Source organism: Haliaeetus leucocephalus, unplaced genomic scaffold, assembly GCF_000737465.1.
Source record: "Haliaeetus leucocephalus isolate CR32 unplaced genomic scaffold, Haliaeetus_leucocephalus-4.0 Scaffold598, whole genome shotgun sequence".
In the NCBI taxonomy this organism is placed as follows: domain Eukaryota; kingdom Metazoa; phylum Chordata; class Aves; order Accipitriformes; family Accipitridae; genus Haliaeetus; species Haliaeetus leucocephalus.
In genome coordinates, this window is record NW_010973034.1 from 2,559,904 (window position 1) to 2,581,617 (window position 21,714).

A 21,714-nucleotide genomic window follows, 5' to 3' on the forward strand; every position below is an offset into this window, starting at 1 on the left:
CCCCCCCCTGGCCGCACAGCCCCCCCCCCCCCCCCCACCTTGCATTGCTTTACTGCCTCATCTAGGAGATGAGTAATAGACAGACACTGTTTTTTCTCAATGTGGGTCAGCAGTAAATTAGGATGGTGCAGGTATTATGCATTAGCATGCTACAGGGGGCTTTCTTTTCATAATGTTAATATTATTTCCTTTTGTAACATTAATTGTAATATTAATTGATTCCAATTGCTGCCTGCATACCTTTTTGGGCTTAATTCTCTCTTTTTTGTCCACACACCCCTTCAAATATGCCCTGCAGAGAGATTAGTGTCCACATCATGCTGGAAAACAGAATCATTATGTATCTTTATCCAATTCAGAGACCCATTTGTGAGAACATGAACCCCGAGGGGGGATTTGCTTAGCTCTCATTTTGCCTTTTTTAAAGCCTAACTGTTTAAATAGGAGCCCCTTTCCTAATGTGGCTGCTTTCTCAGCTATCTCCTCTTTATATGGCTCTTTTTCCCTCTAGCTTTGATTTGTACATGTGGAATGTTTTTGATCAGATAACACCCACTGGATATGTTGCTGTCTTTGTTCAGGACATTGGTTTTGTAAGCTGCAAAGCTGATAAACACTTATATGTGCCTTGTTTCCTTTTCTGCATAAAGATTCTATTGAGACATCAGTACATCTGGGAAAAACATGGGTTTTAATATTATAGTTGTTGTTATTCATTTTAAATTCAGCACTATCATATTTGATGTCTGCATCTTTAAAAAATGCAAAATGATGCCTTTTTGGCAATAATGAATACAAGTCTAACAGAGAGGAAGAAAGGGAACCTGCCTTAAGGTTCCTTTGTTATAAAATTCTTATCTGAAAAAAGGACCTTTAAGGATATTAAAACTTGACTCTTTTTCTGTTAGCCTCATGAAAGATAGAGCTCTTGTTAAACTTGTGTTGCTTTGTTGTCTCCACAGTTCTGATGCCTTACACAGCAGTTTTTCCTTTAAAATAAATCCTTGGGACAGAAGATAAAACAAATGCCATGCTCTTGTGACTGGCATATACCAACTAGAGGCATATTCACATGAGAAAACTGCTTGACAAATATTTCATCTATCTGAGATATTTTCCAGCTGAGTTGCCTTGCTATTCTGTTCCCACCACATTCTCTGCGTTGCACAGTGGAAAAGCAAAGACATTTAACTTCTGCACTGGACTGGGAACTTCAGATGCTAAAAAACAGGTCAATTTTTTTTTTTTTTCAAGGTCTTATTTTTTTTTCAGTTGGCACTGAATAATGGAAACAAACTTAATATCAGCTCTTTTCTCTGAATACATCTGTATAAAAAGAGCAAATCTGGGAGGGGTTAGCTATATGACTCAAAAGCCCTTGCATACAATAGCTAAAAATTCTCATGAACTAAGACTATTTATATATTCATTACAAAATTATGAAAAGCTCACAATACTAACTTTCTTGTCATTAATATAAGAATTTAACTTGTTTAACTATACAAAAGTACAACTGATAGAAAATAAAGAAACCATTCAGAAAAATCTTGGATTCCAAATCAAGAGGAAATTGAAATATTTTTATGGAGGTCAATTTATTGGAAATCATTGTTGCAATTAGCTGAGCAGGTAACTTTTTAACGTAAATTTATAATGAAAGTTCTTGTCTAGTGCCAGCCATAAGGGCTGTACATTAGTGTGGTCTGTGCCATGCGTTCCTTCATCCTTATGGAAAACAAAAAAAAAAGCTATTAACTGTATAAGAACACTAAAAATGAATTACTTATTTCAATAAGAATAAGGAAAATTTTAGAACACATTGAGTCGTTCACTCTTCAGAGCAAAAACTAAAATAAAACCTAGGAAAATTAATTTCACTGTACCTCATGGAGTTAGAAAAATTAGTAATGCACCAGCCTCAGAAAAAAAAGGGAGGAAAATGGTGGAGAGTGGTACAACTTGCTTCTGATCCTTCACACAGAAAATAAGGCTAAAACTCCTAGTTAATCAAATGCAATTAAACAGAATCACCTTTCAGAAGATGGTCATCTAATATGCCTGCAGAGCTATCTGTGTTCAGCCATGGAGTAACCAAACCACTGCACAGCATGCATTTGATAAATTTGAACAGAAGTTCGCTTGAAAAATCACTATTTGCTTGCAGAGTAGGAAAAAAGGCTAAATTTGTTGTGTTAATTATTTACCACAAATTTTTCACTCAGCTCTGGCTATGAGTAAGATGGGAAATGAGTCAAAAGGGACCATATAAGGGAAAAGCTTCAGCAGTCAGATGCTGGCTTTCTACCTTTAACACACTGCCTACATCTACTTGGAAATCCCAGGTAAAAGCGAGGCTGATTTCAGCCCAATGTGTGCTATACTGGTATCGTGAAGACTTGTGTGGTTTTGGCACGGTCCAGAGCTCTGACCCCGGATCACGTTAATGTGGCACACGCCGTCTCAGCGTCCTTCAGAGCATGATCATGTTGTAAATTGTCATTAATTCTCTGCCACAATAAACGGTAGACTTCAGTTTACAGTGCTGCCAGCTCTTTAATCTTCCTAAGGACAAAAAGTTCATTCAAGACAAATTGAACTGATGGTTACTCACAGTACTCAAACTGGATTAGGCTTGGATTTTTTCTATTCTAGGCAGCTGAGGCAAATTGAGTATAAGTTGTACAGTACCACATGTAACACCAGTGTTTCTGGGCAGGCAGCAGCAGTTGTGTCTCAGTTTTAGAGCGTTACTCTTGTTTGGACTACAATTTTCCTACTTATTTGGGAATTTATGAAAGTAAATGGAGTTACAGAGATCTGAGAACACTGTATTTACTTCCTTACACCACCATTGCAGGAAAAATAAAAACCATGAGAAAAAATTACATTTTTACATATAGTATCTCTGTGAACATCTAATGTAAGATTTTTCAAGAAGAGGAGTCTTAATTTTTTGCTCCTAAATCCCTGTTAGATTCTTAAATAAATGCTCAGTTTTTAACAGTGGTGATCACCCAGCGTGCCAGCCAGGGTCCCATGAGAAAACAGTTTTATAAACAGTGAATATATCCGAATGTTTTCTAGCTGACTTCCTTTGGTTGAGCTCAGTTGGAGCTTTACATGAGCTTTGCTTTTGAAAATCAGACTACTTATTTTGGTGCCAAAATTAGGAAAACTTGCCCCACAGTTACATTGGTACCTGTGTAGGTCCATTCATTCCCCTTGGAGAGAAGAGAGACATAATGGTAAAAAAACCTGAAAAAAAATCAGGCCCCTTCATTAACACAGCCAGAAATTTTCACGAAAAAAACAGATTGAGGTAAGGATCATGATATTTCACCAGACCTCAGTCTAGGCAAAATTCTGAACTTCTGATTGTTAGTCTTTTGATAAAACCTGTCAGTATCTCCTTAATTAAACAGAGCTTTTCTTCAGTAAAACTTTTTGTGTCAGAATTATACAGACTTCCAATTCTGACATTCAAACTACTTCTTGGAGGGTGTTAATGAGGTACCTTAGTTTGTTTTAATGAGGTACAATGCACAGCTTCATTTATACATGAGAAGAGAAACGGGAAGATTTTTGAACAGGTTTTTCTCTGTAATCCAAGCAAAATGTACAGACTCTGCTACTCACCATTAATAGGATGACATAAAGAGTTGGCAGCATTTTTCTGCCGAATACCCTAATCTCATGTGGCTACATTTGAAAAGTGGAAAATCATTGTTATCTCATATAGATTCTTACAATGCACCGTATGTATCTAGTGAATGAGCATCAAACTGACCCTGTGGATGTATGCTGCACATCCTGCCAGTCCATTGATTTTGGGACTATACTGAAAACAAAAGGCTGGCTTTGAGAAAGGGCCATGAACTCACATTTAGGGGTATAATTTTGCACAAGTCAGAACAGAGGAGAGACAAAACTGTCCTCCAGACAATAGGCTTCAGTATGGGGAATGCTAATTATAATGTTGGAGAGCTACAGGGTCACGCTCTTTCCACTATTCCGTAATTATGCTCCAGGAAGCGCGGCACACAAGAGGTTAACTTCTTTGGTTCGCTTTTTATTATGCTTGGGAATTTCATGCAGATGCAAGGCATAATTCCATAAGAATTATATTGTTGGTTATCATTAATGGCTGCTTGTTATGAAGTGCAATATTCCTACCTTTTAAAATTCAGCAGGATTCCAGACAGGCCTTTCCTCTGTTAGGATCTTGGCCAATAAATTACTCAATAGGGTGCATACAGTGGCTGGAGCAATATAATAGCATCACCCTTGGAAACTGTGTGGAACAGTATTGGTAACCACAGGAGCAAAGGGGCACTTCTTCACAAGGATGTCTTTCACTGGTGCAGACGGTCAACCAGAGGGCAAAACACAATGTTTCAGGCTAGATATAGATTTCAAATGGGGCAGATATTTGGCAGACGGGAATCATATACATAAAGCTGACTTTGAAAAAATGTCATGCAAAAAAGAAAGATCCACTGTTACCACAGGAATCTGAATACATTATATAGTGCTTTATTAGCTGGGTCTCATTCGAGAAGGAAAAACAAGTTGAACGGACCCAAACTGCAGCCTTTGGGAGCAGAAGGATGTCGCTTCTGTGCTGGCTTCTTCTCATTTACCATTTAGTTTCTGCTGACTACATTTCTGGCATCATTTCCCAGATGGAGAAGATCTTCTCCCTCAATAGCTGGTTAATATCAGACCTCATCCCAGTTCAACCTCTCCGAGACGTTTTAGGTAACTCTGTATATCAGATGTTGCTGGAATTCTCCATACTGCTTTTATGGCTAATCCTATACGCTCCATCTACCTGTCAGGTCACAGGAGAAAAACATTTATTATTTATTGTTGGGGCCAGTTCTGTGAAGGACATGAAGGGAGGGAGCTTGCCTGCGGAGCCCTGTTTCTGGGTGAGCCCTGATGTGCGCCGTGAATTTGCTGTGAAAGCAAACCAAGTCTTTCGCAGGTAGGAAAACATCCCCTCTTGCACAGACCTATTCTGGAATAGATTTTCCCACGAGATGTTCTCGTGTTGTAAATATGCCTCCTGTAACATGTAAGAACATATTAAAACAAAGTCTCACCTGAGGCTAGTGCCCTAGGACAGTTTCTGAAGTCTCCTTAAAGTAGGTGCATAAAGAAGGGCACACAAAGGCTCACAGCTGGGTGCTTTTTGCTTTCTAGCCTAAATGACCCCTAACTCTTTGCAGCTGGGATGATAAGATGTGAGGGCTGGCTTCAGACTGAGTCTGGGGCATGGCTTGAATTAGCGTTCCTGGATCTGCAGCAAGATGCCTTAAAGGCTGTCTGCACCAGCTTTTCTATAGGATGCATGGCCTGTATGTTACCACTTACGTACATTTCCAAAGATGTCTGACAGTGTCTCAGCTACCAATTCAATATAGATCTGCCTAACAGCAGAAGCAGTCCTGAATAACCATGGATAACCTGTACATATCCTTCATGTGCTCCATAGACTCATTTATAGATGTATGCCTATGTAATATTTACATCCTTAATATACCTCATTATAGTCAAGGGCAACTTATATGCAGTTAAAAGTAAAATTGCTGCTATCAAATGAGAAGTGCAGTCACTCCTTAAAAATTGAGAAGATTATCTCTGAAAAGCCTTTTCAAAAACTCTCTACTCTGTTATTAACACCCTAAGAAAAGATCTCAAGAAAGATGGGATAATTTTCCAAATGTAAAGGACAATATAAAAGGATGTTGTTTATGAAAGTTTTAGACTAATCCAGGTCCTCTATTATTAAGCAACAGCTCATGTTGCATACTAGAGACTCTACATGCTTTTACGGCACTTCTACATATTAATTGTCCAATTTTATCAAAGTTGGTAATAATTTACTTATTACTAGCATTGGGGTCTGAATAATATTTTCCTTTCCATTAAGTTTCTTTCCCAGGATTTTCTGACAGTTATATCCTCTCATCATTAATGTTACTTCTCATCACAGACTGAACTGAATATTCACATGAAAGATCAAATCATTGTTATTTTGACTTGTTACTATTTTTTCATCTAGATAGTTAACCCATCATTTTTATGGCATTTTACAGTAGTTGCTACATTTATAGCATACCTGCTAGTCCAATTCATTATACAGACTAACATTTTGGAGGAGAATTTTAAAAGAAAACCTCTTTATGAACTCACACATGTTAATGTGAATCTGTCTCCCATTTCTTTTCCTTTAGTGCTTCCTGATATCCTAAGAGTATTTCCTTGCTTTCCTATTTAATTTTTTTTCTGGTTTTTATTTTCAAGTCATAAAAGGGTTTTGAGAAGCCTTACTGCAGCTAGCACCAGCTTTAAGTATCACAGAGGAAGGGATCATGATCTTACAACTGAAGTCTGAAATTTGTGAGATGGGAAAATTAGGCTCTGTTCTTGACGGGTTTTTTCTATGGAGCTCACTCCCAGAGACTCTTTAACAGAGAGCCTCATGAGCATGAGAGGATGACTACTGATAGTCCTTTTAGAAGTTAAAGATTTTTTTTTTCCTTTCTTTTATTCCTGTATAGATAGAGAAACTAAGGTATACAGAGTTTATGGGCTTTGGCTAAAGACTTGATAAATGTTCCTAAAGCAATATTATTTCTTTTTTTTTTTCCTAAAGCACCTCACTCCTAAAAAGCCCAATGTGACCTTGCAACAAACTCATCAGACCTAGTCCTTCTCACACTGCCCCAGCGGAAATCATGAGAACTGTGATTATTACTTGTATCACGTTGGCATCTGGAAGTATTAAGACCATTAGAAACAGCAAGAGGCCAAGGAAGTGTTAAGGAACTAAATAGATGCGAGAGAAAAAAAAAGTTTTTATGCCCCTTTTAAAGATGGGAAGCAGAGTCAGGGAGAAATGAAATTAATTCCCAAGTGTACAAAAGGAATTTCTGGCAAAGTTGAGAATTTAACTTAGATGTCCCCTTTTTAAGTTCAGCCCAGTTTTCTTTTAAAAGAAAGACAGAAACAAACAAACATTAAATGTCTTGATTTTTCATAGCCAGCTATCTTATATGTAAAGCCAATCTAGGATGTTTTTCAGACAAGGTTGTAAAATTTAACTGATATAATAAATTGAACTACACTCATCTGTAGGCTGAACATGAAGACTTAAATTCTGCTATAAATAAGATGGGATGGGGTGGGGTGGGGAAAAGAAAAAACTGAATGATAAAAATTTACATAGATTATAAATTTTTTTGGTGTCGTGATTGACTTCTGCACATGTTGTGCCCAGCACAACAGGACTCTGGCTTAAGCATTTTGCAAGTTGTAGTAAAGATGTTTGTAGTGATGATGTAGTCTTACAAAACTAAAAGGAAGTCCTGGATACTTGTAATTTGCATTCATGTCAGTAAAGTGAGATCAGGTGACCAAAGCCCCACTTCTAAAAATTAAGGTTTATCCAGTTACGAGAGTTGAGTGGCCACATGCTCTTAGTCTGCTCCTGCCATAAGAAATCAATGTGATTTTGCCTGTGATACTGAATGGAGCAGAACTGAACACTGAGTCTTCATACTGAAATATTCCAATTATCCATGCAAACTGGGTAATTGTACTCACAACTGGCCAGATGCTTAATTTTGAAAATCAGTTTCAAAAATGCTGAAAAACCCAAATGCCAAATTATCATGTGCAGCTGATTCCAACCACAAAATTGTAGGTGCAGATACAAGAGTCTGTGTGTATGGCTTTTAATCTATAAATGTTTGATTTGGAACAAAATTTTTATTTAGCTTTTAAAAACCAACCTTCCAACTAATTAAACAGACCAGTGAAGATTCTAAAAATATAGCAAACGCTGTAAAAATGCTATAAAAATGATGGGTTAACAGTCCATCTGAAAAAAATAGCAACAAGCCAATTAACAGTGATTTGATCTACACGTGAATATTCAGTTCTGCCTCTGAGGAAAAGTAAGAAACAAACTTAAGAGAAAGAAAAAATGTTTTTCAGAAACTCACTGCTGATAATTAGTAAATTGTTTCCACCTCCAATAAAATATGATGATGATCTTGCAGCTCCCTGACATGAGATATCATTAAACTATAGACTTAAATTCCTGCTGAAAGAGGAAGATGCTTCTGTCTGAGCCATCCAAAGGTGCACTGCAATCAAGAAGTTGTCCACCTCTTGAGGACCCTCATTCAGAAAAATATCATTATTAATATTAACAAGCCATAACTTGTACATGTGTGTTTCACTGGCATGTTCCAGTCAAGCTGTCATTTGTATTAGCGAAATGCAGTCTCATTCAAATACCAGTAAGGAAACAATTTAGAAGGTTAAAAAAAAAAAAAAAAAGGTTGAGAAATTTGTTCAGCATCTGTACACCTTTTCCTATGGCTTTTTCTCAGGAAAGCTCACAGGCTGGCCTGAAATATAACTGAATAAGCCCTGAGGAAGAACTTCAGGAGTGGATTTAACAGCGGGGATGCTGACGGTAAAATCCTGCCTTTGGTCTGTGGTCGTGAGGGCAGTTAGGCTGGCGGATGCTTGATGCTTCTGAGCACCTCAGTTTCTCCCCTATCCTCAGCCACAAGCTGTTAAGGGCAGTTCTGGAAGTGGTGATGGAAACACCGCTTCTGCAGGTCGTGTCCTTCCGTCTGCCTAACCTGTCCTTGCTGCGGAGATCGTGCCAGCCCCAAGCAGGCTACGGGAAGCCTTCGGCGCATTGCCCAACCCCACGCTGCCGTGATAAGCCATATTTTCTAGACCTCTTGTTAAAACAAACGAGAGAGACTCCTGTGCTGCTGCAGTGCAGGACCCCTGCTCCTCTCAGGTGCAAGTATTTCTGTGATGAACTGCAGGGGTTTAGGGTACCTGCTGGTCCCTGCAGTGCCCACGGCTACCCGTCATGACTGTGCCACCAGGAAGCTCCCTGAAAATCTGATTATCCAGCTCCTCGGCCCAAAGATTTTGGCTCCGCTTTTGCCCATGGCTCCCCACGGCAGATATCAGGATGCTCGCAGATGATAAGGAGGACAACGCCTACCTCTTAGTCTTATACTGATGCTAAAACAATAGGGAGTTCTTCTTTCAGTAATTACTGTGACTTCCAGAAGCTGTAACACACCGTCCTGCTGACCCCTCCTGTGCAAAGCAGCGCTGCCTGCCTGCAGCGATGCTTACCGAGTTATTTATTGTCTTTCTACGGGTCTAAAAATCCACGGTAAAGTCAAGTTTATGGCCTCCTGCTCTCCTCACGCCATGCTCTGCATTTCTGGGCATGCCTCCTTCAAGCTGTACAGCAGCCTACCGGAGGGGCCGTAGCTGCAGAGATCGATTACAGTGGCATGTTTTATTGTTGCTGGACTAAAGTCTTCAGGAGTGGGAGCTTCAGTGCAGGCGCCATTTCCTGATGCCTGCCCAGCATGCCCGTGAGGTTGTATTTCATGGGCACTGCTGTCTGCTCATCCACGATCCAACATTTTGTTTCCCTTCTCCATGGAGGGTGGAGAAACCTGGAACAACCCTCCAAAACTCAGCATCTAAACATACCCTCTTGGAGCAGGATTTGTTCATTGGACAAGAGCTGTACCCCCACCCGCTGTAGATTTGCAAGCAGTTTTTTCTGCAGCAGCACGGGCTCTGCTGGAGTGACTTCCCAATTTATTTCCCCATGGTTGCACTAATGGGGGCCCCCTGCTCCTACCCCCAGCCTCCTGCACCTTCTGGGTGCCAGCTTTATACAGTCCAGGAACTATCTCTGTGTTTGATTTCCCAGCAGTTGAGGAATACAGCTATCTGAACTGGCTATGTAGAGAAAAAAAAATAATAAAATTGAAAAGAGAAGGATTTTCTTCTGAATTATTCTCCTCCCAGTCCCTAGTGAGAACTCAGTTTCTTGCATGCCACGCTTCTGAGCTTCACTCCTACAGTCATAATATACATGTTCAGCAGTCCCCAAGCGACAGCTTCAAAAATGTGAGTTCCTGGGTCTGGTGTTGCCTTCGAGGCACAGATAACCTTTGCAACATTTCCTTCTTTGTCAGCCACAAGTGGGATGCTTGCGCAAGTCTGTCCAGGAGCTGGGGTTTAACTCGCTGCAGCTGGCGCTCAGTATTTCACGTTGATGCAGAAGGAGTGTTTTGGGGTTCTGGTAGGTCGGCACAAACAAGTTAGTCCCTTGTGCAGACCCTGTAAACCCTGCAGCAGACAGCAATGAAAGACACTGCCAATTGTCTGGTTTGGTGTTCACTGAGCAGAAAAGTGGAAAAAAAAAAAAAATAGACCAAAAGGAAAACCAGCAATTGTCTCGTACATGGGATTTCTGTGAATTAAGAAACTTTGTAAAGCTGATACTGAGGTAATAAAGCAAGTGGTATTAGAAGAACCTTTGGTTTACTGAGCTGTTTGTGCATATTCTGTTGTCTTTTCTGCTCATGCTGCCTCAGCCGAATCATGCAGTTAGCTTATGAAATGCAAACTCTGAAAGCCCAAACCTGTTAAAAATGTTTCCCATTGCCAAACAAAGCAAAGAATCTTTCCACTTTGGAATGAGTAACTTTGTGTGATCAACTAAATCTGTTCTCTGATGAAAATAAATGTAGAATTCAGATCAATGAAGCGTGTGTGTGAAAGGGAAAGAGAGTGGGCGACTGGAAGTGAGAAGTGGAAGGAGCTGGGTATCCTTCAGTTTCCATATCTGCACATTATAGCTAATAAAAAAATATATAATAGCTTGTAGTATTTCCAGCAGAAATGGGAAGCTGTGACTGTACAGTCTGCAGCGAGCTTGAATCATACAAACCAAATGGAATATCCTGTAGATTTTCTATAGATCTGCTCTGCACACACTTTCAAATAACCTTTAACAAAGGCAATGAATCGCTGCTGCTGTTGTAAAAATCTCAGTGTGCTGTACTAACGTGATACTAATGAAAAGTATCTTAAAGAACAGAAGTTCAGATTACAGGAACTTCAGTAAAGAAACCTGATTGTTCACCTGTATCATTTTACCGGGATATATTTTTCATTGATTTTTAAAGAGAAGCAGGTGTAGGGTAGTAGTGACTAATTCACGCTGCAAAACCAAAAAGTTGTGTGGTTTGCTGCTTCTGTGATCTCTCTTCCCCACCCTCTGAGCTCTGCCATAGTTTGGCAAAGATTCAGCTCCTATATGAGATAGCTAATATAGGTCCTATATTAGAAAGATGATTAAGTAAGGTGAGAAGACAAAAAAGCAGGGACACTAACTCCCTGCAGAGTTCCATTACTGAACCGTTCCCGGGAACTCCATTAGCTTGGGAAGAAAAGAGCAAAAAAGTAATGATCCAGACAGGCTGCTAAATGCTCAGTACTTGGGGCAGCCAGTAAGTACTACCTGCAAGGATGTCCACTTAACCCATGCGACTCATTGCTGCATTATATTTTGCCCATGAGGTACCTTCTCTCTGCTACCTCTCACGTGTATCGGGAGAAATTTGTCCTGGATGTAGCTCAGGGAATGATTAGTCTTGTTTCAGGTCATGGCATGCTCGCTCCAGATTCATTCAGAAGAGATGCATGTTGGCACCCTGCTAGGAAATTATTAGAGGCTTGAGTAAGTGCAAAGGTAGATTGTGCTTATCATGTTCTTGTCATGAACTTACCACCGTGGTCCAAGCATATGTATATCAGAAGTACACAACGCAGAACTCCTTTAATGGCATGTACATAAAAAGAAATGTTTTTTGTAATTTTTTCTTATCCTGGGGTGGAGGGAAGATTGACAACCCGTTAACCTGAGATTATTAAACCATGACATTATTAAAACATGACCTGCAATCCCAAGAGAGTCTTTTATCCATCCACTTTTTGCTTAAGATTAAACAGCCATTTTCTGGCCATTGGCTCCCAGGACCTTGCCTGAGGAAGGATAAGGGAAGCTTCAGAAACTATGATGCTCTGAGAAAACAGCTGAGACATTTCATATCTGGATCATACTTGGAGCTTGTCCATTGGGCTTTCCAGAGTGTTTGCTGTGGACCTCATGCATTGGGTAGTAAATTTCCCATTGACTTTGCAAGGCTGCTAGCAATGGTTGTTTTGAAACACGTCTTGTGTGTACCTGTGAGCAGGAATTAATCACAAATCTTCTCTGCTTGAATTGATGGCTGCAACCCTGCTCTGGAGCTGGTCTTTACAGGACCGGCTACAATACTGTCAGTATGAGTGTCTATATAATCTACGTCTCCTTAAACGGTTATGGCTTTCCTCTCTTCTGTCCAACCTTTTCTTTTTCCCGAGAACATATTTCATTTTCCCACACCCATGCTGGCAATGGTAGAAACTCTGAAGGGGACACTGCCTTTTATATTTCAGAAGCTTTCACATTGTGCAGATATTGAAGAGTCCCGAAACTATTAAAGTTATATATAAGGGAAATTCTGGTAACATTATTAATGCCTGTCATTTTAAAGATAAAAGCATTTCCTCAGTCTCCTTGTGATCTGATGGATTTACTGGCATATAAAATTAGTACCTTTCAGTCTTTGAAACCAAGTTACATCTTAGTGACCTGATTCTCCCCAGATCAACAGACAGCCCCATGCAGGTGTGAATGCTTTACAGGGACCCGATTCTGCCTTGGTGGGACTCAGTACGCCTTGCACGTGTGGAGAGAAAAAAGAAGAGTCTTGAGGATAATGGCTACATTTTTAGTGCAATACAGGGAAGATGCAAATTGCCACTCTAACTTTAAACATTCACATAACTTGTATTACAAATGATATAGAATCTTGCTGATCCTTCTTTTTTCAATCTGCGGTATGTATTGTAAGCACCGAGTATATCTGAATGCCCCCGTCTAATTATGGATGAGATACCAACTGTTACTAAAAGTATTACCATGAGGAAACCATTATTAATACATAATAGCATTGCACTATCACTACTATTGTTATGATTCTTTTATTTTTCAACCCCTATTTTCAGTGGCTTTCAGAGTAAAATTACCTTTGAGGCTAAACTTTGACATTTGTTCTCCTCAAACCAGAGCAAACAAAAAAATAAACAGCTGAATAAAATCCATGCAGTCATTTCAGAACAATGAAGCCGAGGAAATATTATGGTTTTTTTAGCGACTAAATGTATCTCTTTTTTTCTTTTTTTTTTTTTTTTCCATTACAGACTCTCAAATAGAGTTTGAATGTAAAGCTCTAAACTTGGCATGTACACAGTTTTCAATGAAGATCACATGCTTTTGCAAGTTTGGAAAAAATGGTTAAGCAGCATATTACATGCACAGTATATATTATTTTTCCATGCTCCTTCATCCAGCTCAATCCTATGGGACACAGAGACTGCCTGAGAAACGGGCAATGCCGTCGATTCCCAATGAAACCGCTATGAGCAGAGAACGTCTAGGCCCCTGGGGACATGGATGCGCAAACTTCATGTCCCTCCCACCTTTACGACGGCTGCAAAGTTTTAAGCCTGTCTGCCGTGTGAAAGCTAGGGCTTCCCTTCAGCTGAATCCACAGAAACATACTTTGGCTGCCTTTAATAATGCAGAATATGGCCTGAACTCGGCGCTTCCCGAGCTATTTTCTCTAGCTCTTTCTTCTTCTATGAAGTCTGTCCCTCTCTCTAATTACTCAGGCCAGACCCACGGTGTCCTGGTTATTCTGCTTCCAGCCTGGGAGCCAGCTCACGTCCCTCCCTCTCTGCTGTCCTGAGCCGATCTCGCAGCCCCCTGCACTCCCACCGCGGTGGGGGCATGCCCTACAGCTCGGGAATAGCTGCCATAATTAAACCGTTTAAAATCGAGGAGCCTGCAGGGTTTGATTTATGAGGAAAAGCCATAAACTAAATATAGCTTTGCTAAACGATGAATAAGTTGGGATTAATAGTTTTGCAGAAATGAATGGCATGCATGTTCACCAGAACAAAGAAAATTATTAAACAGGAGCATGGAGTGAGGAGGTGAAACTAAACTAGGCAAATCCCCCAGCTGTACCCCATGGTCTTCTTTTTAAGATGACCCTGGGCAAGGAGTCTGCATCTGCTCCCTCCCTTGCTGCCTGGCCCCTACCTTCCTTTTCCCATCTTTTTTCAGCATTTCTTCATGCCTCCACCTCCTCTCCTCCTTGCTCCGTCCCCCCTTCTCCTCCAGCTCGGCCAAGGCGAGGATGCTCCAGCCGGGTGGTTGTGGGCAGGGATGTGCACGATCCCCACATGCCTGCCTGCTCCATCTAATGCTGGAGTGCCTCTTCAGGCTCTCTTGTAAGCTGGCAGCAGTCCTGGTGCTGGCTTCTCGATGGTCATTATGGGATGGCAAAGCCGCAATGCTCCGTTGATAGCTCTAACAGGCTGGAGATTGCTTGAGGCAGGTGTTGTTGTGAGGCCTAATTTTGCTGGCATTAAATGCCAATTCATTTTTATTTTTTTTTTGCAGGAGCACTAAATTGCGCTGTTTTAAAACAGGAAGTCTATGTTAAAAAGCTGTGTAAAACCATTATGTTGTAGCCAACACTCCAGGCTTTTCTAATTAGGTCATTTGGAAAAAAGATGACCTTTTAGTTTCTGTGCTGCTTTTCTAGGGTCACATGTTTCTAATTATCATTTGTATTTTACTTTGCTAAAGCTGTTGACAAGCTGTGACTGTGTGTGTGCATGTGCATGCGTGTGTGTGTCTGTGTTTTGGTTTGTGTGAGAGAGAAAAAGAGGGCAAAAAAGAGAGATGGTACACATGCTTTATAGGGTTGCTGTCTGCAAGCGTTCAGCCAACAGAAGAGGACAGAAACAACGTGTGCACTAATTTTAAGCTGGTCCAGCTGAGAGGAGCTGAATTTATGGGACGAAGAAACCCAAAGGAGTTTTCCACTGTTTGTGTCCTTTTCAGCCAGCTTCCCTAGAACTTGTCCAAAGTCCCTTCATGAATGTTTGAGCTCTCTTGGGTTGAGCATCATGTAAAACAGACCACAAGGAAAGAGTGGCTTTTCGTCTTCTTTACAAACGCCAGCCAGAAAGCCAATGGAGACATGAGTCTACAACTGGGGTCAATACAGAAAGAAAAATTTTGAAAAAGGAAGAAAATTTGCATTTTCCAAGATGCATTTTGAGTATAGGACATCTGCCATCAGAAGCAGAGAGAGGTTACAATTGTTTGATTCATACTGCGTCTTACACTCAGCCCTTATAATGAGCACAACTGTAGACCAACTTGCACTTCTCGCAGAACAGTTAAGAAAGTATAAGAAAGGGCCTCGACCTCTGCATGCGTTCGTCCTTTCATGACTAACAGCACGGAGACAGAGAGCAGCTGCACAGTGATGGGCGATACGTGGCAAGGGCAGCACGTCAGGTCCTGGGCACTGAGCCTAAATGAACACGAAACTGCGGGCATGCAGTTGGGTGCGGGTGGCAGTGGAATCTCCAGGCCTCCGATAGAGTCACAGTGTTGTTGGGGTGAAAAAAATAGGGAAAGAGACATTGAGGAGATTTTGTTGAAGAAGCCGACATGTGTGATGTATCCTTTAAGTGAGACTCGATATTCCAATCTGTTGCATGAGAACTGAACTTCTGACTTCATCCATTGGTTCGGCTGCTTGAAAATAAGAGGTGTCGCTACGCTGAACCACAGACCGGTTCATGAACTTTGGAATCAGGCTACCAGCTTGTCTAAAAGAGAGTGTTTTCACTGTCTCTGCTTCAGCTGAGAGTTTAGTCCTTAATTAGTAGCTAATCTATCGTACATCCCTGCTTAAACTGTGGTAGGTAGTAGTAAATTTTGTGGTGCAATGAACTGTTAATAATTTAGAAGACCTTCTGACCCAGCGTAGTTGTTCACTGGGCACTCATGATTATTTAATTTGTACAGTAACTGGAAAATGAAAACAAGATCCTCGAGATCTGACACAGGGTTGTACTCACAGTTCCTGGAATGAATTTCATCTCATCATTTCTTATAGGAAAAATCTGTTTACAAAGAAGACTGAAAAGGGGAAAGAGTTCCCATCTGTGAGTACTGCTTTATGAAGATTATGCTATAGTTTCATGTGAAAGCGAGCAAGCATATTTTATTTCAGGAAAGTTCATGAGGCAATTCATAATGAGAATGTAGTTTGGTCAATTTTTATTGAAAATGCATCCCATGGGGTAAAAATTGGTCATGCAGTAAGAGCATGGGCAAATGACTATTATTGTGAATAGTCCCGATTCAGAAAAGCACCAAACAGGTGCTGGATGTTAAACTTGAATTTTTGGATGTCAGTTTTGAAACAAGGCACCAATATTGCACAGGCTTCCCAACTGCAATCTGAAATGTTGCTATGACAGTTTTCAAGGTTTCTTTAGTTCTTGGCTATCTGTAGGTGGTTTCCAGGAAGAGGCACAAATCAGCATTTGCAGAAAGCCGAGTTACCTATAAACTGATGTTAAAAATCTAGCTGGCATTTACGTATTTTTTTATATGTGCGAGTATCTCTGTGTCCACACACAGAGGCACAGACACGCACACGTGAATCACTAACCTTCACTTAAATTTGGTGTTGTGGTGCTAGACCTACCATCAACACTGTGTAGGTCTAGGAAAGCATTTCATGCACAGCATGAATATGTAGTGCAGGTGTCCAAATACGGTGGCTCTTACCTTGTGAACATCATTTACAACACTTCTTATGCCACTGCGTTCAGGTTCGGAGTTGTGTACCATCTCCTGCACTCCTTGCGTCTGGCTGCTTGAACAACCACCTTGATTTCAAAGTGAAAAAGAACAGACAGACCTGTTTCCGTGAAAAGATTGTACTTATTATGTTAGAATGGCAAAGCCAAGCTGAAAACCAACCAACCGTATCACAAACACCAAAAAAAAAAAGCTTTTAACCTCATTCTGAAAAACACTCTTTAAAATTGCTTGAAAAGGAAGTTTAGTTACAGATCTCCAGCTTGGAACAATGGCACAGTACTACATTTTCAATGTAAAAGCTCTAGTTTTCTAAGAAAAATAAAACCATTAGGCAAATCAAACATAATTTGCTTTCTTATCTTGGAGAGTAAGAGCAAAATTTTGGTGGTAATCAAGGGATGGGGACACTACCCAATCAGTGTTTTGAGGATTTCTGTTATGAACAAGATAACGAACTGCTGATGAGGTCCACTCACGCTGTGTGTCAGGCTGCACAGTCGTCATGTGAAATCAGTTCCATCCAAATCGCCGTGGGGATGTTTTGCAGGCAGCTGAACTTCACCAGGACCACCTGCATGCTTAAAGGGAATCACACACTCAGACGCTTCGCTTAGTGTCGCAGTTACTCGCATGAGGTCACACTTGGACCCAAATCAACTGCCTTCCAAGCAAAGCAAAAGCCAGCCACCACAGGAAACATCTGTAAGCGTGAGTCCACTCTTGGTGGACAGATCCCTATGCAACCTGACCGATCTTGACCCTGGGGTCCCTTCCAACCCAAATTATTCTGTGATTATCCATGTATCTACTGGTTTGTACCTTCGTGCACGAGCAAGGTGTGTGTGCCTTGCACAACTGCTGTCCTGGGTTTGCACACACAGCTCCTGCACCGTCCCCCTCACCAGGTCGGGTCAGCAGCAGCTTGGTTGCACACAGCATTGGCAGCACCATTAAACTGAGCTAATCGTATGGGAGCTAGTGCCATGCAAATGCAGGCAGAGAGGCACGGGCACAGGGTTTTGCCGTATGGTACCAAAGTGAATGGGTCTGAAAACGGGAGAAAGGCATTAACTGTTTCTGTTTTCAGATACGTTGGCTGGGCTCTTTCTGAATGCTAGCCCAGCACCTAATTCCTGGGTTTTCATTTCCTTTTGCTCTTCTCCTCATTCCTACAGCTGCATTATTAGTCTTGTAATCTCAAGATCTATATGAGAAGAGTTACAATTAACCAAACATTTTGTTAACCTAAGAGCAGCAGGAGCAATAGTTCTGGTCTGTGCTTTAATTCTTGGGTCAGAGCCTTTCTGTCAGTGTTACTTATATGATGCATTGCCTTGAACAAATATAGTAAGTAATAAGAAGTTCCTGAGTTTATAGAGTTTGTTGAATATCTTCCAAGTCTTCTCTGCTCTGTTTCCTACAGGGAAGAAGCAAAATATACCCAGAGCATAAGACTAAAAAACCACCAGAAAACCTAGAAAGAAATGGTTAAATTGACCTACATACTAGCAATTTTGCTGACCAGATTATTTAAAAGGCTAAAGGGCTGCAGATGTCAAATCCATATATGTATCAGTAAAATGATCATGATAATCACAGCTTATAAAATAGAGCTGAAATGCTTCATTAGGTACTGACAGTTTCTAAACCATGTTGTCACTTTCTGAAAATGTGTCACACTGGCATTTATTTTTTTTCTAGATATGGAGAGAAAGAAATAGAGAATTGCACTGTGAAGCATGGATGAGCTGAAAGCAAATCAAAAAGGTCTCTTAAAGAGATCACCATTCTCTTTCAGCAAAGCAGGACAATGTATTAAATAAAACTGCTCTTAACCTGTTGGGCACTTGAATCCCTTGGGTTTCCTGTAGTTATTCTATTGAAAAGAATGCTTAAGAAGTACAGATTTCAACAGCTTTTCAATTGCCTGTAGCTCCATGTAAGGAAAAGTAAAATTTAAAGGTAAAGTGAATTCACTGCTGCATTTGTATTACAGTAACTTGCACTTGAAATTGTTCCTTTTCAAAAACTGTTGGTTTGTGGTTTTTTTTTTTTTTTTTTTTTTTTTTAAATTGGTATTCTGGAGAATTTGTTTTATGGTTTCTCCAGTATGGTTTACCTGTTAGTTTCAAGGATACAGAATGGTCTGTATTTCTCTCATGTACTGATCCAGTCCATCATTTTACAAGGGTAATTCTTGGAAAGAGAGGAAAACTTCACTGAGAAATATGACATATGCTTGTGGGCAAGATATGCCCCTGTGTAGTCAAAAGAAATGATATGCACCTAAGCCCCCCTTTCAAAATGTAATTTAGGCAATACTTTAATAGTGACTGTGCCTACTTCTGCATATCTTAACAATGGTGTCTTTCACGGAAGCTCCTTAAATAAAATAAGATCCCCAGTTTGAGTCTACAGATATGCAGCACACATGAAAAGCCACTGAACTGATCTGTGAAGTCCCCCCTGTGGGGGATTTCCTAGCAAGAACAGCTTTTCAAGTGAGCCAAAAAGGCTGGTAGAAGTGGCCTACGTAACCATTTTCCATCTATTATATGTAACCACCAAAATAATTCACCTTATACTATGAAGGAATCACGAGGCTGCTCTGGATTACACCCCCTTCATTTGTTTCATAAGGATTCATAAGGATTCCTCTTCCTTTTTACTTCTTCACATACTTTGTGGTTACTGCAGCATTACTCTGCCCTTAGCCCTGGGAAGCAAGCAATGAGTTGGCATAAATGAGTTACAGATGTACCATACCAGGACAATACTCCTCATCCAGATAAAGACGGTAACAAGAAGACTTCAGCTATGCTTGTGCCAGAAAGAATTAGACTGGGTCCAATCCTATCAGTAAGGATGAGAATAAAAGTAATTACCTACCTGCGAGGTGGTCAGGGGTCATGTAAGAGCCAGGTGAGATCATCTTATATTTTAAGCTATTAAATGAAAAAGAGGAGAACATTTACTTATTAAGATCATTTCCTAATCATTCTTATAAGATTTTAATGAGTGACAAACTGACTCTGGATACAAATTTATGATTTCCCAAAATAACAATTTGATTGGTTTGAGTGATGTCTTGCATCAAGTAATCACAGTTAATTTTGCTTCTGAAGCTATTTGACTTTGCCAGCCTCTCACATCTTCCATGTGCACAGCTGTATTTCCATGGCTGTATCTCTGTTCTTTGTCTGGTGTAACCTCCAGTGCCCAGGGAGAGTTTCTTCTCCAACCTTTCTTCCTGTCCTGCACATGGACCAGCTCACAGATATGTGTCTGCTGGTCTAGCTGCTTTCTTCTCTTTATCTGAACCTTCCTCATGCTACTGCTGTCAACTTCCAGCCTCATTGAAACCTTGGTGTCCTAGCAGGGTGGGAAAGTAGAAATAATAAAAATGAGAATGGTAATCAGTAGCAGCCTGTGCAATGGCTTTTTTCCCCACCAACATCTCTAATACATCAAACAAAGCTCAGAAAGGACGAAATTGTCCCTAGCCACTTTCCTGATAGCATGGGCAATAGAAAAGAGGGAAAGGACAGATGTGCCACTCCTGGCTGAGTGAGGCTAATCTGAAAAAGGGAGTTCTTCCATTTTCTTACACTTCCTTATGCAACCACAGCTTGCCCAAGAAATAACGCTAACGTACATCTTGCATTGTACCTGGAAGTACTGAAGCCACAGTTTTCCACTTTGATGCCAAAGTCAGGCCTGCGAACTGGTGTTACACACCTAAATAAATATGGTTTGCCTTGAAGGGAATGGCCTTAGGAGGGAAAGCTATTTAGCATTTCAGATGAAGTACTGTATCAAGTTCTCCAATGCAAACGACTCCCTCTCTGATGCAATCGCCCTGAGTTTGACTGCATGTATGCATGTGTGGATGAAGGCTGTAGCAAGCGGGGAGGCGAAGATGAAAGAGTGACAGCAGTATTGCTGGCTGGAGGAATGAACCTATTACAAAGGGAAAGTTAAGTCATAAACCACTCTGCAACAATGGCAGAGGACTCACTTAGAAATGTGGATGCTGTTGGCTGACTTGCAGCACAAAACCAGGCAACTGCTCACCAGATGTGTTCAGCTGTATGCGTGCTACCCTGGCTCTGTACGCAGCCCATCGCATACCACAACTGCATTGCTTGGGGTGGGCTGTGAGAAGCAGAAAGGAAGGCCAGAGCACAGTTGACATTTTTCCTTTTTACTGTTTGTTTTATATCCTCCCACTCCTCATTTTCCTCCTCCTACACCCTGGTGCTGCATACTGATGAGAAAATACTTGGTTCAGACCCAAGCAGTTATTTTTGGTTATTAGGGTTGGTGCTGGCTGCCCAGCCTACACTTTCTAACTTGCCAGAGTTGCATGGGGCTGTTGGTTTTGCACTGTCAGCATTTAAGGGCACATTTAAAAAAGATTCTGAAAACAAAATGTATACACACACACACAGACACACACATATGTGCATGTACCTAGGTACAGATGAAGGCACATACAGAGCCTTTCACCCCATACATTGAATAAAGTAAAAGAAACTGTCTTTTGTCAGGTTTCACAGATATTCTGTCCTTTCCAGCTCTTATGAGCAACACCTGTAAAAAGAAAGAAAAATAACAAAGGAAGGTGTTGGATGATGAAATAAGAGAGCATGCTGTTAAGAGAAGAGTATGCAACTGAAAGGATATGGGGACAAGTGGTATCACAAGAGGATATATGTGTTTCTGCCCACTTAGAAAGTGAGGTCTTCTGTAAATCAATACAAAAAAATGTTAGGAAAAGACCCTGGGATGAAGTAATCCGAACAGTGAGCTTCCTCCTCATTGTCTGTGGGGGACAAGAAAACAAAGAAAACTCCAGTCACTAAATGGGGCACTCAAGTCCCCTGCTCGACTTTTCATACAGCTAAAAGCAAACTATTTCCTAGACCCAGATCTGTTCAGCAAACTTTGCCTTCCCCAGGTGAGCTCTGACTGAGGCATTTTCACTAATGCCATCACAGCAGGACTCACGCTCCAAGTGAGATTCAAGCTGAAGCGTATTTTAGACTAATGCT